This window comes from Mirounga leonina, unplaced genomic scaffold (assembly GCF_011800145.1).
Source record: "Mirounga leonina isolate KUSES-001 unplaced genomic scaffold, KU_Mleo_1.0 Mir_129, whole genome shotgun sequence".
Taxonomy (NCBI): domain Eukaryota; kingdom Metazoa; phylum Chordata; class Mammalia; order Carnivora; family Phocidae; genus Mirounga; species Mirounga leonina.
This window is the reverse complement of record NW_023270323.1, coordinates 46,945,100-46,960,243: the sequence shown is the minus strand read 5'-3', so window position 1 is coordinate 46,960,243 and position 15,144 is coordinate 46,945,100.

Sequence of the window (15,144 nt, the reverse complement as noted above, 5' to 3'; positions counted from 1 at the left end):
AGGCGTCTGCCTTCAGCTCAGGTCATGATCCCAGGGTCCTGTGATGGAGCCCCACATTGGGCTCCCTGCTCTGCCGGGAGTCTGCTTCTTCCTCTCCCTCTGCCTCTCCCCCTGCTTGTGCTCTCTCATTCTCTGTCAAATAAATAAATAAAATCTTAAAAAAAGAAAAAAAAAAAGAATGACCGACCATTGCGAAGATTTGTAAATCTTTGTAAACCTTCAGGGTGGGACTGTAGACTGGTAAGACCACCTAGAAGAGCCATTGGCTATAGCTAGTTAGGCTGAAGATGCCCTGAGCCCATGATGCAGCAATCCCACTTGTGGGTTTACACCCTAGACAAGGATACCAGTTCACCAATATTCATTGCAGCATTGTTGGAAATATCAAAAACCAAAACAAAATTGCCAACATTCTAAGGGTCCCTCAATGGAAGAAAGGATAAATATATTGTGGCATATTTCTACACTGGAATACTATACAGCAGACAAAAGGAATAAATTACAGTGACATCTACCAACAGGGATACATCTCAGAAACAACAACCAAAAAAAAAGCAAATTGCAGGAATTTAGAAAAAGTAGCCCCAAAAAAAGTTGAGAAAAAAACTTGAGAAAAAATTTGGATGTTTACGGATGCAAAATATGTAGAAAAATTATTATACATACATGGGAATGATAACCACTGAAATCACTAGGGTGGTTACCTCTAAGGAGGCAGGTGGGGAAGTGGAATTGGGGTGGGGGTTCAAAGATGGCCTCAGTTGTACCTATAAGACTTATATTGGGGGGATCTGAAGAAAATAAGGCAATATAGAAGACTGGTGCTCTTTCCATAATTTTCTGTTTCTTTCAAGTATGTTTAAAATATATAATGATTTTTTTAAAAAAACCAGTATTTAAAATAAAACAATTGGGCGCCTGGGTGGCTCAGTTGGTTAAGCGACTGCCTTCAGCTCAGGTCATGATCCCAGGGTCCTGGGATTGAGTCCCGCATCGGGCTCTCTGCTCCTTGGGAGCCTGCTTCTCCCTCTGCCTCTCTCTCTCTGTCTCTCATGAATAAATAAATAAAATCTTAAAAAATAAATAAATAAAATAAAATAAAACAATCAAGTTTATTTAGAAATCTGAGATTAAAGATCAGCTTTCTTGAACTCCATAAATTCAATAACGTGAGGGAAGACATGAGCTAACTCTAACACCAACCCAACAAACAATTCTCCCAGCCGCTTCTTTCGAGATTTCCAATGAAAGATCACCAAAGACAGGATGATTTGTCTAGAAGAGGTGAGCTCATCTTCTCCCTGAGAGTGTGCTAAATTTCCTTTCATTTCAGTGCCTACACAAATAAAAAGAATTGATGCTGCCTCTTCAACAAGCCTAGTCGGAAAAGTCTACATTAGTAGAAATCCCACCAGCTATCAAGTTTCTGTTTTTAATTCTGCCACAAAATGTAAATATTTTTACTTGGAATTACACACACACACACACACACCTCTGTGTCCCCACCCCAAGTCCTGGAGCGAACATGACCTGATCCATGTTTTCTTATTTCTTAAAAAACAAAACCAACAAAAATCCCAAACCCTCCCCCACCACCTCTGATTATGATAGCAATACATAGTCTTTGTGGGAAATTCACAAAGTGCCGAAAAGCACCTTCCAAATTAAACATCACTTGTAATGTCAAGACTCAGAAATAACCACCTTTAACATAGCCACAATATTGTTTTCCAAGTTTTGTCTAGGCATGTAAATACTTACACACACAATTGAAATTAGACTGTGTCTACTGTTTTGCATTTTTCTCACTCAACAATATATTCCATTTCATTATTTATCTGGAGCATCATTTTTATGGTTCCCATAGTATTCCCTTGTGCAATGTTCCACAACTTAAAGAATCTCCCATTGTAGGGCATTTACATATGACCAGATTGCAGTTCCTGAAAGCCTGAACCAATTTAGGCCCCTCTCAGCCCTAGCAGCGGTCATGAGGATGTCCATTTCCCTGTTCCCTTCACAACATTGCTGACCAAGTGCTTTTTCTTCCTCCGCAGAGAGAGAACGGGAGACTCTCATTATAAGTCATGAGCTTGGAGAGAGGGATTTGCTTAGTTACCAACACTTTTAAAATGTGTATCTAAAGTACTATTTAATTACCAGGGAATTCTTATGCGTTTTTTTTCCTATTTAGTACAAGATACTAGAATAGTTGTTGATACTGGGAAATTCAGAATCATGTTGATGTGTATTAACAGGCTCCTCCCACTATGTAAGCTCCTTGGGGCCAGAGACGATGCCTTATGTATTGTAATGTCTCCAGCATCTCACGCATAAAAGGCTTTCAGTAAATGTCTGTTGAAGTCAAGAATAAAAGAAGGTTAAATCCATGTCAAGCAAACCAATGGTTGGTCATGCTATGGAAATCGCTTTATGTGTTAAAGCTGTGTTTTCAAAATAACACGAAAATTGGATGCAACTTTCCTAGTTTAAAAACTTCACTTCTCCATGTTAATCTCAGCTATTACACCAGACCCTGACTATACCCATGCTGGGTAGGGGAGAAACACCAGAGTAAGATAACAGAAAAATACTGCTCTGAGCAATGGAGACATGCTTTGTCTAGCAGTATAAGTAGCCTAAGGACTAGAGACATTTTGGGGGGCTGGGGGGGGACTAGCAACATCGGCAAATGACTCAGGCTGTTGCCCTGGGTTTTTGATCTACACCGAGAATCCTCACGTCTGCAGTAGTAAGAAGAGAGGAATCTCAGCAGCCAGGATGGGTTTCGACTGAGAGAGACCCAGAGCCTTGGCTTCACAACCTCAGGCTGCAGAGAGGCAGCGTAGGAGCTCCCACTTCAAATCGCAGCTAGTCCGCCTTGACCACACATCAGAGCAAGAAAGGCGCTGTGTCTTCCCAGCAACTCACAGACGAACACAATTCCAGGAATTTCTTTTAGGGGAGATTTGTAATAAGCTGCGGAATGGCTATAGAAACAGCCACAATTGGTGTTCTATAGCAAGACATATTTTTAGATTCAACTTTCAACTCCGGGCACACAGAGCATGGGCTCTGGACATTGTCTTCGCATCCTCTTTCCCAGGATTTCTCAAATTGCTGGGGTGGGGGAGGAGGGGGGATGACCCCTATAGGGTCAGAGAGGAAACCAGCAAAGCATCAAGTGGAGTGTTTTAAAGCTGCTGTGAGGGGGGGATTCTCTTCTGCCAGTGATTCCGACTGATGGCTTCATTTCCACCCAAACTGTGGAACCCCCCCCGCTCCCCGGGCTACTCTCACCCTGTCAGTAATGACAGTTGCCTCTGCTTTAAAACTTAACCAAGAGCCAGGCACCATGTAGGTGCTTTTCTTGCCAGTGCTTCCTCACATTTTTCATATCAGGACACACAGAAAATACACAGGCAAGCTGTGTGGGGCAGGAAGTCACTAGCTGAGGATCTGGAAGCTCCAGGCCTCACCCAACTGGTCTGTGGTCTGAAAAATACAATATCGAGCCACTCCGATAATCCATTTGTGGTATGCCATTGGGAAACTGCTTTATACGGGTTATCTCACGTGACAAATACAGTCGTGTGGGCTATGAGGATTATCCTGATTTGTAGACGAGGCTCCAGAAGGCTAAGTGCCTTGTCCCTTGGTCACATCAGCCAGTTTAGAATTCAGACTCAGGTGTCGTAGACCATATTATTTGTGCAGAGTTCTTGATTCCTTTCCTACCCTCACAATGCTTTCTCTAAGATGGAAAAATACTTCTCTGTGCTGTAAACTTTGGACTTGGACATATGACTTGCTTTAGTCAATAAAATGTGAGTGGATACGCCATATCCAAATAGGGGCTCCAATCTCATAGAGATATCTGCACCCCCATGTTTGCTTCAGCATCACTCACAACAGCCCAGATATGGAAACAACGCAAGTGTCCATCAATGGATGAGCAGATAAAGAAATGGAATATTATTCCGTCGTGGGAAAGAAGGAAATCCTGCCATATGCAACAACTTGGGTGAAATCTGAGGGCATTATGCTAAGTGAGATAAGTCAGACAGAGAAAGACAGATACTGTATGATAGGACTTATATATGGAATCTTAAAAAGTCAAACTTCCAGTTATGAGATGAACAAATACGGGGATCTAATATACAGCAGGTGAGCATGGCTAACAATACTGTATCACATACTTGAACGTTGCTAGGAGAGTAGATCTTAAATGCTCTCACCACAAAAAAGAGATGGTAACAATGGAATGGGCTGGAGGTGTTAGCTGATGCTACATGCTCTGGTGATCAGCATTTTGCAATATATACATGTGTCAAAGTGTACCTTAAACTTATATAATGTTATGTGTTAATTATATCAACAAAGCTGGGAGAAGACAAATAGAAACTCCAAATGCCCTTGCATGATATAGCTTGAACTCTTAAGCTCCTGCCATCCCAATAGAGTGCCCTAGACAGAAGTACTAGATTTGAAAAGACATGAGGGGCGCCTGGGTGGCTCAGTCGGTTAGGCATCTGCCTTCAGCTCAGGTCACTATCCCGGGGTCCTGGGATCGAGTCCCGCATCGGGCTCCTTGCTCAGTGGGGAACCTGCTTCTCCCTCTGCCTACCGCTCCCCCTGCTTGTGCTCTCTCTCTCTCTCTGGCAAATAAAAAAGTAAAATCTTAAAAAAAAAAAAAAAAAAGACATGAGCAAAACCGAGAAGAGCTATTGTCACCCTTTAGATATGGGAGTAAGAAATATGGTTGTGAAACACAGACATGGGAGTTATTACAGCACAAGCTGACTAATGCAGGAGGTCTGCTCGGATCCACAATCCAGGGCTTCTCCGTTTGGCCCTATTGCTTGTCATCCCCACTCCCTCAAGCTCTCCCCATCATCAGCCTATTTCCTGGTACTTTATTTTTCATATCCTTGGTAAAAATAGTAGAACCTCTCTTTTTGTCTTTTTTCTAGTTGTGATACAAAGCCCTCAGAAAATCCCAACATGAGGGGCACCTGGGTGGTTAAGCATCCGACTCTGGATTTCGGCTCATGAGGAGCGTGATCTAGGGGTCCTGGGATCAAGCCCCGCATCTGACTGCCCACTTAGTGGTGAGTCTGCTTTTCTCCCTCTGCCTCTCCCCCTGCTCACATGCACTCTCTCTCTCTGAAATAAATAAATCTTAAAAAAATAAAAGGAAGGGGCGCCTGGGTGGCTCAGTCATTAAGCGTCTGCCTTCGGCTCTGGTCATGATCCCAGGGTCCTGGGATCGAGCCCCCCATCGGGCTCCCTGCTCACCAGGGAGTCTGCTTCTCCCTCACCCACTCCCCCTGCTTGTGTTCCTGCTCTCATTATCTCTCTGTCAAATAAATAAACAAAATCTTTAAAAAATATATTATTTACAATGGCACCAAAATATTAAATACTTGAGGATAAATCTGATAACTTACAGATACTGCTGAAAGTAACTAAAGAACACCTAAATAAGAGGTGCATGATACTGTGTTCAAGGGTCGAAAGACTCAATGTTGTTAAGAAGTCAGTTCTGCTCCAACTGATCTATAGATTCAACACAATTCCAATCAAAATGCCAAGAGGGCTTTTTTTTTTTTTTTTGGTAGAAATTGACAAACTGATCCTAAAATTTACAATGAGGTGCAAAGAATGTAGAAGAGCCAAAGCAACTTTTAAAAAGAACAAAGTTGAGGAGCTAACATTACTTGATTTTTTTTTTTTTTAAGATTTATTTATTTATTTGACAGAGAGACACAGCGAGAGAGGGAACACAAGCAGAGGGAGAGGGAGAAGCAGTTCGGCTGTTCCTTCTAAAGTTACTTACCATATACTTGCCCAATGACCGAGGATTTCACTTTTAGGTCTTTACCTGGTGGGGAGGGGAAGCCTAAGTATGTGACTATTCATAGCAGCCTTATTTTAGTAGTCAAAGACTTGAAATCGCCCACATGTACATGAGTTGGTGTGTGGTTAGACAATTTGTGATGCTTCCATGCAAGAACTATTCGCTAATAGGGGCGCCTGGGTGGCTCAGTCGTTAAGCGTCTGCCTTCAGCTCAGGTCATGATCCCGGGGTCCTGGGATCGAGCCCCCCATCGGGCTCCCTGCTCACCAGGGAGTCTGCTTCTCCCTCTCCCTCTGCCCCTGCTTGTGTTCCCTCTCTCACTGTGTCTCTCTCTCTGTCAAATAAATAAATAAAAGAAAGAAAAAATAAAAGAAAGAAAATCCCAACATGAAAGATGAATGATTCCTTGCAAATGAGTAACAATCATAAATGTATATATAAATATGAATATATAAACACACACACATATATACATACATACTATTTGAAGCCCATCCACTTATGTCACGAGTGTTTCCACCCTTACTACTCATGAGATGGGCAGAATACTGTTGACAGAAGCTCAGTACTCAATGTTGTTCACAGAATGGAACAATCAGTTGATATTCATTTCCCTGAAGAGAAAACGAAAGACTCAGAGATTGATAATAATAGTGATCTTTGGTTTTGTTGCTTAGCCGTGAGACCATGTCTGTGTTAAATGATGTTATTTAATCCCTACAACTGTCCTGAGAGGCAGGTATTCCAGAGCTAGCTAGCTGTGCCCCCGTTACCATTTTTCCTGACTTCCTTTGGTAATTAGAAAGCTGGAGCTAGGCACATGGCTACCAGCAAATACTACATTTCCCATGCTGCTTTGCAGTTGGTTGTGACCATTCGGCTAAGGTTTGGCCAATGGGATTTAAACAACTTCCAACTCATGCTCTCAAAAGAAAAGAAATGTGCTTTCCCTTTTTCTTTTCCTCCTTCCTCTGGTTAGAATCAGACATCATAGCAACAACTGAAACTTTGATCATGAGTTCAGAACCCAGCGTACATGAAATTTAACATGAAAAAGGAATAAAATTTTATGTTTTAAGCCACTGTGGTCTGAGCTCTCTCTCTCTCTCTCTCTCTCTCTCTCTCTCTCTCACACACACACACACACACACACAGAGCTACCTGTCATATATCCTAACTAATGCAGTAGTTAAAATAAATAAAATTTAAAAAAAAGTTAAAGTTATTTTTTTTTAATAAAACTTAAAAGTTTCCACTTTTTTTGGATGGGGAAATTGAAGTTAAGATGGATTAACTTACCTCAAGTCACACATTTATAAGCACTAGATCCAGTACATGGATCAAGTTTGGATTCATGCCCAAGCCCAGGCTCCTGGTCCCTGTCCTCACCAGCCTCCCTGGGTCAGTTTTTAAACCTGGGGTTCCGTTTTCTCTTACTCCATTGCTAAGGTGTCACCTACAAGTACTATACTATAGAATGTAAAATTCTCTCACCCATTAGGAAGGAAACCTTCTTCAGATCTGTCAAAGACGGGAGGGTAATATTCTCTGGCACGGAAGAAAACTATTCAACTACTTCCCTAGCCAGGATGTTGCAAGAGAATGAATCAGGACAGTCTACACCACGTGCAGACCAATCTGAGGTGAGGGCTCCATGTTGTCCTTTGGATATGCAAGAAGAAAATATGACAGCTTCTGCCTGTACTTACATTTTTAGCTTTAAAAGCCAGAAGTTTAACTTAAGTAACGTGTAAAATATGGATTGGCATTGCTGCCTTTATTCGGCCCCCCCTGTCGGAGATTCTTAATGTTCAATAGGTCTCTCCCAGGAAAAGGGCAGGAGCATTTGTAGTGTTCTTCCCATGATTGTTTGCTGGTGGCATATTGAAGCATATTGCAATTTGCAGTATGCCCAGTTTAATGGACTATGAATAATATTTTCTAGTTTTAACTAAACTAGAAAGGTGGAAATGTACCTTAAAGGGAGAAATCTCTAACTGAAGAGCACACTAACGAATCAGGCACAAACAACTTGAAAATGGCAGCATTCACTCTACTTCTACTCCTAGAAAGGCTCTCCAACTACAACATGAGGTGTTGTGTTTTTTTTTAAGATGATCTACCCAGGGGCACCTGGGTAGCTCAGTCAGTTAAGCACCTGATTCTTGATCTTGGCTCGGATCTTTATCTCAGGGTCATGAGTTGAATCCCCACCAAACAAAAAAAAGGGGGATCTACTCAGTCCTGACATAAGTCAGTTAAACAATTTTAAAAGTAACAAGAAATATCCTATTTTTAAAAAAGATTTATTTACTTGAAAGAGAAAGAGAGCGCATGAGCGTGCACGTGGTTGGGGGGAGGGGCAAAGGGAGAAGGAGAGAGAATCTCAATCAGACTCCCTGCTGAGCGCAGAGCCCAACACGGGGTTTGATCCCAGGACCCCAAGATAATGACCTGAGCGAAAGGCAGATGCTTAACCAACTGCACCACCCAGACACCCTAAGAAATATTCTATTTTAAATGTGGATTAACGTATATTCTCATTAGCACTGACCCTCATCCTAAGTATATATTGAGACTTGAGATACTATAACTACTGATACTATGAAGCCATCATGTATATCTTGTACTATAGGTAATCTCCTTTATTTCATCATGCTAAAATTTTTACTTTTATGTATGTATTGTAATTTAATACTATGTAAGAATAGTAGAGTATAGTATATAAGTACATACACTTTCATATGAACACTAAGTGTATATCATTTATACATGATTTTGAGAGTGCATGCTTAAAAAAGTTTTACTGATAAAGGACACAATCAAAAAGGATTGTCTGGCCTATCAGAAGGATCATTCTATCAAATCATTTCCAGTTGAGGGGGCAAGCATCTCTGACTTTAATCATAAGAATTTAGTGCATGGAGCTTGGTGTACACTAAATACGACGAGGGGAACATGACACGTAAGCACCCAATTCTTGCTCATGGAGAAGACAGATTTCTTTCTATATGCTTTATTTTTTCTCAGTGCAATAACCTGTTAAATAAGGGAATCAAATTATTTCACAACGGACCAGCACATATTGGATAAACCAAAATGGGTCAAAATGAAATTTCTGGATGACAGGATATTGTGCATGTGGAAAGTGTCAAACTGAACTAGTATCATTTTTATGTACTACCAAACATCTTTGAATAATGCATTATTCCATTTAATGAGTGTCTACAATGAGGGGAAATTTTTGTCCATATTCTAGTTAATCTTTGCAACACTAACAATAAAGTAAACATTTACATACATCTTTTGTGGCAGGCCCTGCTATAAGCACTTTGCATGTCTTAACTCATTTTGTTCTCACATTAACTCTCCAAGGTATATCCCATTGTCCCCATCTTCCAGATGAAGAAACTGAAGCCCAGAGAATTTAAGTATCTCACCCAAGCCAGCAGTACATGGCAGAGCCAGCATTCAACTCTAAGCCACCAACCTCAACTTCACATTTTTAGCCATATGGTTTTTGTTTTGTTTTTTGTTTTTGTTTGTTTGTTTTCTAGATTTTATTTATTTGTCAGAGAGAGGGAGAGAGGGAGCACAAGCAGGGGGAGCAGCAGGCAGAGGGGAAGAGAGAACTAGGCTCCCCGCTGAGCAGGGAGCCTGAAGGCAGATGCTTAACCGACTGAGCCACCCAGGCATGCCGGCCATATGTTTTACTAACAACAACCTAACAAAGTACATATTATTAGCTCCATTTTAGAGATGAGAAAATTGAGGCACCGGGTGGTAAAACCAGGACTTGAACTCAACCTAATTGAATCCAAAGTCCCTGGCCTTTCCACCAGACTCTGCTGCCTTCCTAATGCCAATATTATAACCACTGGTCCAGTTTCTGGAGAACGTTGGGAGGGCAATACTTTATCTTGTTAGAAAATCCGTTCTTTAAGCTCTGCCATTTTTTTATTGTTTCACTTGCAAACGTCAGAAATTTAACTTAAAGTTATTCTCCCTTTTAGAAAAGTATATTTATTCAGAAAAAAGTCAGATATTGTGAGTGTACAGCTCAATGAATTTTTATAAGCTGAGAATTAGTATTCTCATCAATCTGCAATTTCTCTTAAGACACATTTTGTGAGGGTTTGTTTAGTCAAATGTACATTAACAGTTGCAAGCTCAAACTATATAATCAATCAGACAAAACAGATACTTATTTCCTGCTTGTGGAAAGAATAAAACAGGTGTTCCTGATTGTTCAGCAGCTCTCCTCCAAGTGACAATTCAGGGCCAGAATCCCTTCACCCTGTGGCCCTGTTATGGTCAACATGTGCCTTCTAAGGTTATGAGGCTTCAGAGGAAGGGGAAGAGCCTAGAGAATCCTGGGTATGAGGTGTTCAGGGGCCAAGCCTCGAAGCGGTATGTATCACTTCTGTGAATGCTCCATCAGCCGGAACACATATGACCCTGCCTCACTGGAAAGGAGGCTGGAGGCAGAGTCAAGCTTTGTGCCCAGGAAGAGGAAACAGGCTCAGTGGACAGCTAGCTGGTCTTCTGCCATGATGGCAACACCAAAATGCTGAGGAAAATTTATTTTTTTTTAAAGATTTTATTTATTTATTTGAGAGAGAGAGAGAGAGAGTGAGCATGAGGTGGGGACGGGCAGAGGGAGAGAGAGAAGCAGACTCCCCGCTGAGCAGGGAGCCCGATGAGGGGCTCGATCCCAGGACTCTGGGATCATGACCTGAGCTGAAGGCGGACGCTTAACCAAATGAGTCACCTAGGCATCCCCTAAGGAAAATGTAAACAATAAATATTCTAGGGGTGCCAGCGTGGCTCTGTCAGTTAAGCGTCTGCCTTCAGCTCAGGTCATGATGTCAGGGTCCTGGGATTCGGCCCCACATCGGGCTCCCTGCTCAGCAGGGAGTCTGCTTCTCCCTCTGCCCTCCCCCACCCTTTTGTGATCTTGCATGCACGCTCTCTCTCTCAAATAAATAAATAAAATCTTTTAAAAAATTAATATTCTAGTTACAAATCCTCTTTAATCTTTAATCAAGCCCCTTTAAAAGGCCTCTATTAAGCAACATAAAAGTTATCGTAAATCATATTATATTTTGTTACTTTAAAGTTGACAAAACCACCTTTCCTTTTTAATGATTTATAATTCATATTTTTGAAGCAATTTGAGCCAATGTTTCCTACAATAAGAAGAAATTGCACAATTATAGAAGTTTAGTTTTGAAAGAAACCTAGTGCTTGTTCCTTGTTTTACAAATAAGGAAACTGGAAACAGAGAGGATGGGAGGCTTGGTCAAGGTCACACAGCCACTCACTGAAGTTTCCCTGCAAAGCTATAACATTTTCTGTTATAAGCTTTAACTTCCTCAAGTAAATGTCCTTCATGTCTAAATATAATTTGAACTTTTCTAAAGGCTCCTTTTTCCGTTTCTTCCCATTAGGGAAATTACTTTTACTCTTTGTTCAAGGAATTGACATCTCAAAGGGCAAAACATCCAAAATAAAAAGAACTTACTTAAGAATTCCTTTCGTCCATACCCAATCGGAGGAGCGTTCTGTTCTCTTTTAAACTGAGAAACGATTTGAGCCTTCCTCACTTATCCCATAACTTTCTGAGAATGAATAAAGTAGTATAATCTGTTCAGCCCACATTTTTTTGACTAAGTCATTGTATTTCTAAAGGCATATATCAGTTATTTCTTGTTCTTCTTCTTTTTTTTTAAATAAAGAAACCTGGTCAAGTGGTAATTATATGTTTAAAAAAACTAAACTCCAGGGGTGCCTGGGTGGCTCAGTCTGTTGAGTGGCCAACTCTTGATTTTGGCTCAGGTCATGATCTCAGAGTGGTGAGATTGAGCCTCCCATCAGGTTCCCCACTCAGCTGGAAATTTGCTTCTCTCCTTCTTTCTTCCTCTCCCTCTGTCCCTCCCCACTCTCTCTAAAGTACATTTAAAAATCTTTTAAAATAAATAAATAAATTTTTAAAATAAGCTCCAATTGTATGACTTCTATGAATATTTATTGAGCACTTACTATGGGTCTAGGGTTGTGCTAGATGCTGGAGATGCAATGGCAAGCCAAACAGACACTGTCTCATTACCTGCAGGATGGTAAAGCACATATCTGACCACTCTCCCCACTAGAAAGAATTCAAAATGATCTATACTTTCCTAAAAGTATATAAAAGCATAATATGTACTCAGAAAAATGCAGATATCTTAGGTGTACAGGTCAATGAATTTTCACAAACTGAACAGATCTGTGTAACCAGCAGCCAGAATAAGAACTAAGTTGTCAACATCGCAGACACTTTTCTGGTGCTCCCTTCCAGTTACTAATCCTCCAAGAGCAATCACCACCGTGACCTCCAACAGCATAGATCAGTTTGCTGATTTTGAACTTTCATATATGTGAAATCACACTGTATGTTCTCTTTTGTGTCTAGATTGTTTAGTTATGCTTGTGAGATATGTTCATGTTATTGCCTGTAATCCGCTTGTTCATTCCCAAGCTCTGCATAGTGGTGTAAGTACTAAACAGAGGATAAATATGCCAGTTTATTTGGCCATTCTCCCGTGGATGAGGATTTGTATACTTCCTAGCTTTAAGGCTATTATGAATAAGACTGCAATGAACATTCTTACCAGTGTTTTTTGGAGGATTTGCATCTGTATTTTTGTCGGGTAGATATCTAAAAATGCAGCTGTTGGGTCATAAAATGTACATAGGTTTAGCCTTAGTTCACACTACCAAAGGGTTTTCCAAAGTGGTTGTACCAATTTACATTCCCCTCAACCACCTGTGAGCATTCTTTTATAAAGATTTTTTAAAATTTTAAATGTATCAATAACTAAAATAAGTAAGGACTATTCAGAGGCCAAAATTAACTAATAAAGCAGGAATCCAGAAAAGTACTTAGGGTCCTGAAGTGAACTTCCCCCAGGAAGCATTTGTTGAGCCCACGTGATTTGTGGCTTGGAAATTCATGGCCTTATGAGACATGGGGATTGAGAGACAAAGTGTCCAAGTGAGAGTAAACTAGAAATAAGCTTATTCTCGAAGAGAATAGTGAGAAAACTGCGTTTCGTGAACCTTTGCACTGAGTCGAGGAGGTTAGGAAGAAATTCCCCCCCCGCCCCACCCACGATCACTCATAACCAAAAGCTGGCCCTCACAATGGTTTGTAGCTCAAATTCACATTACCTTAGAGGTTTGAAAAACCTCAAGCCCAGAATTTAGTTTAAAGTAGTTCTGATGAGCACTGGGTGTTATACGCAACCAATGAATCGTTGAACACTACGTCAAAAACTAATGATGTATTATATACTGGCTAATTGAACATAATAATGAAATAAATAAAAATAAAATAAAATAAAGTACTTCTGAATGAGTAGCTCACCCAAGGAACCTAGGGGAAAGAAAGGAAAAATCATCCTTCAAACCAGATCTCAAAGAAATTTCCAAGGAATTACCAAAGGAGTAAGTGCTCACAGTAAAAAAGGAAGAAAAAAAGAAAGAGAAAAAAGGAAAGAAAAAGAAAAACAATCACAAAACACACAAGTTCAAGACACCATGAGCAAGAACTAGCAGACACAACAGACAGCAACATTGGAATTATCACACAATGATAAATACAATATCCACATTATTGGAATTTCCACAGCAAATAGTTTCCATTTCTGTCACTTAAGGCCACTGTTATTTTGCGCTTTGCCGTTACTTGGGGTGGGAATAAAGTTTACTAAATAATTTTCTATTTCTTTAGCAAAAATTAATCTATCCAAATGTTTCCCAACTTCAGTCCTTGATGTACCACCTTCATGATTTCTTCCACATTGTGTGGTATCATTATATTATTATATACTCGGTATTTTATTTAAATTGACTTATTTTTAGGAAATGCATATTCCTACGTTAGCTTATTAGCCCTGAGCAATAATATCCCAGAATCATAACTGGGATATACAAATTAAGTTTCTAATACGATTTAAAATAAATACTTAACGATTACAGTTCAAATACCAGGGCAAGGACTACCCAAAATAATCTTGAGCACTACCAGGGTTATAAGAACTACCCCTTACAAAACTGGCCTGGAATATACCACAGGCAATAGGTCAATTTCATTTTAAGGAAAGGAAGAGGCAAAGGCAAGTGTAGGCTGAGGGTAGAGACAAAAGGGATGGCATAGAGGTATGTGTGAAGGGCAGGTGAAATGCCAAAAAAGCAAAGAGCAAGGGAAATACCAAGAGGGAGTTACCTAATTTACAGGTGTGTCTAGGAACCGACCTATGCCCACTGATTGTCACACTGATGTCACATACTGATGGAAGATGCCTTAGAGGTATTCTGGTTAAGCAGTTACCAACTGTGTTCACACTGCCACCTTCTCAGCAAATGATACTGTCATGGCTGACAGAGTTCCATTCCCAGGACATCGGCTGTAATTCACTATGATGTCTCCGCTATTCAAGAAAGCAAAATCAAAAGAGTACACGAATACAAAATTGCTCTAACTTAATGTTAAGGTAAAATTAAAATTCACGATCTTCTACACTTTGACTATTATTTATTTCAAATTACTCTCAACACATTTCACAACTCAAGACAGAGTCTCATCCAGTCACCATTTTACAGATGAGGAAAGTAAATCCCAAGAAGGCTGATTCTTCTGATCTGCCTCCCATGCTGTTTGCCCTATGGCCTCTTTTCTTAACTAGAGGTTTAAACATAATGGATTTGGGTTTCAGGTCAGTTGTCACATTTCCTTAGGAAGCAATCTTTTCAAATAATGAGCTAATTCTACCAGGGGTCCAAACCTCCATGATAGGAACTAGATTTTTCTGGTCTATACACATACGTCTCTCTGAAGGTAAGAAAGCCTCTCTTTGATTCTCAAGAGGATACTTCGGGGTCCATTCGGCTTCTGGGGGCTCATCTCCAATGCAGTGTTGCCGCTCAGATGTACGGAGAAATGCCTGTCTGATTTAGCAACCTAGGGTAGAGTCCATGCAAGAGGTGGAAATGAGAGGTCACCTGGGAATGCAGCCAGGCTAACGTCCCATACTCCCACTCCCTCATCTAGGCAGATCTGGACGGGTAATAAGTATTTCTCCATCCTGGAAAAGTCCACATGAAGCGGAAGAGAAAGTTGGGACCTGCTCTTGAGGAAGGACAAAATGGTACCCAACGGTTCTTTTCTCTCTTCCCGTTTCTGTCTTCTCTCCTCTGCAGAAAGAAACATTAACAGAGACCTTGCACTAACGGCTTTTACA